Raw genomic sequence first — 6539 nt, 5'->3', positions numbered from 1 at the left:
TATATAAAAACACTATATATATATAGTGTTTATTTGGAGTGCGGTGCTTATCTCTGGTAGGCAGTTTATGAACACTGCCTGAGTACTACAGTTCTTAAACTCAGGTTGCCTGGCTTGGTTCTGCTGTCTTTTCATACCAGGAAGAAAAAAATGTGTGCTTAGCAGCTAAGATTCATGCTCTTGCAATCCTTTGCAGCCCAGCCCACCCAAAAAAGCCATTTTAAAACGGCAGGTGTTACTCTGCATTGTTTTAGCATTATGTGACAAGCAGTACATCATTTTAGTCTCTTTAAGAAAATAGCCATATATTGGATCTTTGCCTCTGACATACTGGTGAATGATGTAAAATCCATCTACACTAGAAATAAAATATCCTGCTTTTCTAGAATAAGTAAATTTCCATTGCTTAGTGTACACAAATTATGTCACCTGCCACCCTGATATTATTCTTGAGGGACAGTGTACTTTACCAGCTAGTTTCACTTTGCCCAGTGGAAGTACTGAATTCATTCTGATTTATTTTATTTTATGAAGTTGGTAAGACTGAGAAACTTTGTCCTAGAAATGCTGTTCTGTGTTGCACAAGGTCACCCCTGTGCACTAAGAAAGCAGAGAGAGAAAGTGGACTGGATCCTGCAACATAACATTGAAAACCACGCCTTTGTGCCCTCTCATCCACAATGCTTTGCTTTTCTTAAAATATGCTAAGATAGATTTTAATGCAGTTCTAGAGTAATATTCCTCTTTAAAAAACATGCTATGCACTAATAATTCAGAAACATTTCTTTATAATTGTGCTAGGTGGATCAATTTTATTTTTTCCCTCTTTACTTTGCAGGCAACTTTAAGAACATAAGCAGAATGCTCCATCTGTCTTTTTTATACAGAAAAACCCTTACATTTATGAGTGACATCAAGATGAATCGTAATACAACCAGAAATAGAAGAATTCCTGCTTGTACTACTGCAGCTTTGGGGTGAACTGGACAAACTACTGAATAGTGACTACTGTCAACAGCTGGCTTTTGCCAAAACCTTCATAGATTCAGAGTGGGAAGTTTACATCATTAAAAAAATCCACAAGTAGCGACAGATGAAATTCAACCCCATCCACAGCACTGCTTGTCAGCACAGCAATACTGGACACACATCACATCAACACAAAACAATGACATGCATACGTGCCCATAGACCTCACCACCCCTTCACCATCCCCCATATTGAAGTCTGAGTTGTACAGACAGCAAAATACAGCCATACCTGGAGACAGGAACAAGGTGAAGAGCCCATGGTAGCTGTGTTGGCTTCACTGCCATTGTTACCATTTGTTGATCATTATTTGTCAAGATTTATGTCTGTTTAGAACAAAACAAGCATTGAAATTTTGAAGGGTTGCTTAATGGAGAGAACAAGTTTCAACTTTATTCCCCACTTTCATGCAATCAGAGGTTATGTTTATTTAGAAAGCTAACATTTATACAGATTATGCACTTTCAGTGCTTCCATGCCAAAAAATACATGACTAAAATGGGTCTTTCCATCACTCTTTCAGATTTGACCTATGATTGTTTTTACAGGAACTGGATCTTTTAAGCAATAGCCTCTGGTAGAGTAAGAGGAAAGCACAGCACCTTGTGCAATAATTTGCAAAAAGTGGCTTAGGCTAAAGGTTTTAAGCAAAATGCATTTGAATCACTCAGCTTTCCAGACTACCCCAAACACTATTTGATTAGGATAATTGCCAGGGCGAGAAGGAAGGGTCACCAAGCAAAGCTGGGTGGTAGTGGAGGTCATCAGTTAAGGAAGTATAACTTTTAAGCATTGTGAAACTTTTTATTAATTAAGTCTCCCAAAAAACTTTTCAAAGTCTTAAGAACAGTGAGGTGAGAATTATTAGAGATTGAGAATTGAGCTCCCAAATCAGTGAATAATTATTCAAGCTGTAAATATGCTTTGTTGTATGCGCTGCTGATTATTCTGCTCTTGACAACATTTAAAATGTTGCTATTTTGTAAGTAAGAAATGTTTGTGTCATGTTTGTATGGAAGTGCTTATTTAAAACTCATTTTAACAATCCACTCACAGAAAAAAAAAAAGAAGAAAGAAAAAGAAAAAAAAGGAAAATTACTATGATCAAAAGGATCTACCTTGCCACTGTCCTTTATTTTTTAGTGAACCTGTCCCTAGGTGTCAATTTCCAGCCTCCTAAATGCCTTGTTTTTGTATCTCTGTGTAGAAGTGGTACTGAGCCTCATGAACAACAAGCACTAGAAATCTCCAATTGTGTGCAGTTGAGGCTCTTGCCTAGGAGATAAGAGTTTTCCTATGGAACCATTCAACAAAGCAAGAACATATGAAAAAGAAATGTCTTTCTGCTTTCCAATATTTTTTTTAGCTGAAAAACAGTGACAAAGCTTAAGGATGTGATTTTATTTTTTTTTTCCCTCCACATTCTCACACTTTCTAAATGCTTTCCAACTGGCAAAACAGTCAATGTTACTTTGTGTTCTTTCCTTCCTTTAGAAATAAAGACAGTCTGAAATGCAGGAAAGCTCTATTTGAAAACAGTCCTAATATTCCCTTATTTTGAACTATTCTTGGAGAAAGGAGTAGGATTTGTTTGTTTTTCTTTTCACAATAAAAACATGAAAATATTCAGAAACATTCTTCTCTGAAACACCATTCTGAGTTTATCAGAAGTTAATCTTTAAGTTGCAGTTATTTTGAACTCCCCTTTATAGGGCAGTCTTTATTTCAGCCAGTCTATCATACAGAGTCACAGCCTCTCAACAAATTTTTCAGTCTTTTGCTTTAAATAGAGATTGGGAAGCTGATTTGCACCAGCAAAGTGTTCATTAAAAAGGATTAAACATGGGTAAGTTCCACAGCCCCATGAAAGAAAGCAAGACTAAACATCATGCACCTCATTTTCATTGACAGTGACAAATCAAGCATCATAATCAGAGGCTTTTTGCCCCAATACATAGGGAAACCTAACACTTTTATAATACAGCACAAATTACCATTTCAGCAGGTGAGTAAATAATCACTACTGACTTATTCCTCACACCACATTCAATTCAGGATGGCGTGTTAGTGTCACAAAATCTGCTGTGCTGGGTGCAATGGAGAGCATGGAGTGGTCTTGGCCCAGAGACACCACCAACCAGCAAGACTGAGATGCCCAAATCCCTTTTTCTTACCCCTCTATAAAAGGAATTTTATTTTGTTGCCATACAGGTTCCCTCAGTAGCTGTGAGCACTCAGCTCCCACATGTGGAGTTTGGGAGCATGGATGTAGGTAGCACTGCTTCTCCATGACTTCCAAGATGGGGAAGCTCCCACGGACATCAGTGTAGATAGATCATGACTGTATGGGAACTGCTGAATCACAGCTTGAACCTCTGATTGATCACCTGAGGCAAGCAATGAGTCAGCCACAGGAGCACAGGTGAAGGCAATTCACCTGTGCTGCCAGAAGGGGTGGAGCCCGGCTCCACCTCTCCTAGACCCATTTAAGAGCTGACTATGAAGGGGGAAGGATCTCTTCTGGAGATACACTCCTCTGGAGTTTCGTAAGTGAGCCTAGGATATGGGTAAGCATTCTATCTTTTCTGTTTTGGTGTAATAACTATGCGGCTAAGCTCTCTGATAGATCTCATAACTATAATATCTGTACATTCGTTGATTGTACAATGATCTGGAGATTTCATGAGAGGATTTCATTTCTCTCATCTCTCTTGCTTGCATTGCCACTTGTGCCTAGATTCTCCCCATTCCACAGCCAGAGGTAAGCAAAGCTCGACAAGAGCCCAGTAAACCTGCACTGAATTATAGAATGGCTTGTGTTGGAAGAGTCCTTAAAAATCACCCAGTTTCAACTTCCTGTCTCAGGCAGGGTTACCAACCACCAGATGAGGCTGCCCAGGACCCCATCCAACCTGGCTATGAATGTCTCCAGGGATGGGATTTTTACCAAAAGTGCATAACAGCCTCTAAGTGAGGAAAATAAACCAATTTATGTGTAACAGCTGAGCTGCCACATTTCTTTGTCCGGGGCTACCCTTCTCTGTTCTTTCATGTAAGTGTTACAATTAACAGGCGTGCTGCAGTTAATGAAGATCTCTGTTCCTGCAAAGGCGAGGAGGGTTCTGACTTTCAATATATTTCTGAATACAAAGTTTAATAAAGTGATTGTAGGGTTTAGCAGCCTTTCATCCTATAATTACATGTTTTGTTTCAAGAATTATATTAAAGCTGGGGATGGAAAGTTTTCAGAAGACTTGGTAAATAACTGAGATGAGTAAGACTCTTTATTAAGAAAATCTGCCTGGAATTAAGTTTTTCTACAACATTTTCTATATTTCCTACTTGATGACTGGCTGGAAATCTAAGACCTGTTCTGTTCCAGCTGAAGTGAGTAGGTGCCAAGGTTTTAGAGGGCTGAGAGAGTGGCAAGGAGAGGAAAAGAGAGCTACACTTTTTTCTTTAGAAATTCAGGTTCATCTTGAGTTTTGGGAAGTGGTTACAATTCACTTTTGTTTTGTCTAAACAAATTTCTTCACTATTTTGTCTGAATCATCTGGCTGCAGTACAGCTTGGGCTTTTCTTCCCCAAGGAGTTACACTGAATTAATAGGTTTGGTCACAAGGCATAAGCTGAAATCTGTTTGTAAGAGCTCATCTATTCCATGAAGGCACACAGGAACCTCTTTTGCAATGCACAAAAGTCCAGGTCAGCCCAAATTATTTAAGATGTACTTGCACTGGGTTTGACCCAATTCCAAATCTGAACTATGCTGCCTAGGATGATTGCTGGCACAAGAACAGACACTGAATATCAGTCAGTATGAAATTATTCTGATGTGAACTGATACATTATCTGAAAGAACAGGCTCCATTTCTCCCTGTTTGTGTTAAAGTAACTGCAGTTCCATCTTTAAAGGACTGAGGTAGTTTTCACAACTGATATCAACATAAAAGCTTTGAAATTCTGAAATCAAATAGAATGGAACATAATCTGAAAATCCCTGGCAGAAATTCTGGAGTAAGAGACAAAGTACTTAGTAAATACTTTACTGTATTTTCACCTTTGAAGAGGAATATATTGCTCTATAGAAATGTGTGCCCTGTGTTTTTGTGTACATGTGATACAGACTAAGATTTCACCAGAGGAACATGTACAATTTGAGTAACCAAATGAAAAGATATACGTAGATCATTCTGAAAGTAATGCCTCCTACTTTTTTTTTCCAGAAACTGCATTAGATGCAAACAGCACAATAATATGACTTGATAAAGCAAATTCTTAGCTTCAAAACACTGTTTTTCAACATAACCACCACCAACTGTGCATTTTCACCAGCAATGAACAAAAGCATGCATGCCACACTCATACAAATCTGTACAGGGATGACACACTGTTGCTGCTGACACTATCTGGTCTCCACAAACATTCAGCAAGTATCAGTGAATGTCAATGGGTGCCACTGTTTCCACATGGAGAAATTTAGTGACTCACCTTTGCTTCACATATACTTCCATGTCAGATGCCATTGTGTCAGACTGCCCCTCTGCTGCCATCTGTCACATTCATTAACAGAAAATGTAGTTTAAGGATATGAAATGTGGGCAAACTCAGAACAGTAACATTTTTATCCATAGAGAGGGGTGCCAAGATCACAAAGGATAAGTATGAACATTCAGAATTTCTCCCACAAGCTCCAAGTCATATCAGTTTTAGATTTTGAGAGCAGAAAACAGAGGCAACATCCTCACTCAAAGCTATAGAATGATTCAAATGCCATCTCTACAAATGAAATATCCCCATTCCAAAATAAGAGGAAAAAAAAAAAACAACAAGAAAAACACAGCATCAGTAAGATAGCAATAAGCACAGAATGTTTGAGAAGAATGGCACATGCTCTACAATGGTAGTTTAGCTCCAATGTGTTATAATCAACATGCAAATTGATTTATTCTAGCTATTTCTTGTCACTGTCCTGCAAAACAGTGACAGCATTTTTCTGGTGCACATATTGAAATACTGCACTTTTGGGTTTTGATCCTCTGAATGGTTATTCTTTCAAAAGAGTCCCTGCTAAGGTGTCTGAGCCTGATGGCCACGGCTCTTTCAGCAGAGCAGCTCTGTCTTCTACTGTGCTACCACAAATAAACACTGTATTGAGCAGAAGTGCCAAAAGAGAGAAAAAAAAAATTCTTTCTTTCCTTGCAAGGCCAAACATGCTGTCTTTGGACAGATTTCAGTCCTGCTTTAATTCATTAAAAAAGTGAAACAAAATCACCATTTACATCCTTGACAGCTGGCAGGTTTTATGTGTTCTTACTGCTCCTGCCAAGTCAAGGGAAAAAAAAAAAAAAGAGTTTTCATTCAGCTCTGTCATGGATCTTTGGAGTACTGGAAGTGTGAGAGATGTCAAAATGTATTCATAACAATGACATTCAGTACCTGAAGGCAGGAACGTATTATGCTAATGTACTGGTAAAGGAAGTTACAATTCTCCTTTTTCCTTTAAAAAA

General features: G+C 38.4%; 2 long non-coding RNA genes across 5 annotated transcripts in view; one reads left to right on the top strand and one right to left on the bottom strand.

The window, feature by feature from the left end:
• Positions 1-2096, top strand: part of LOC116216561 — a 19864-nt gene extending 17768 nt beyond the window's left edge. Inside the window, exon 2 of the long non-coding RNA XR_004159585.1 lies at positions 839-2096. This is a non-coding gene — a long non-coding RNA (uncharacterized LOC116216561). The remainder of the gene's footprint in view (positions 1-838) is intronic.
• The window catches only part of LOC109367293, a 122082-nt gene that overhangs the window by 26993 nt on the left and 88550 nt on the right, over positions 1-6539 (bottom strand). For all 4 annotated transcript variants that reach the window (XR_002114296.2, XR_002114294.2, XR_002114293.2 and 1 more), the window contains one exon: positions 1261-1355. This is a non-coding gene — a long non-coding RNA (uncharacterized LOC109367293). The remainder of the gene's footprint in view (positions 1-1260; positions 1356-6539) is intronic.

This window comes from Meleagris gallopavo, chromosome 4, assembly GCF_000146605.3.
Source record: "Meleagris gallopavo isolate NT-WF06-2002-E0010 breed Aviagen turkey brand Nicholas breeding stock chromosome 4, Turkey_5.1, whole genome shotgun sequence".
Taxonomy (NCBI): Eukaryota; Metazoa; Chordata; class Aves; order Galliformes; family Phasianidae; genus Meleagris; species Meleagris gallopavo.
The sequence above is the reverse complement of the archived record's forward strand: the minus strand, read 5'-3'. Positions and strand labels throughout refer to the sequence as shown.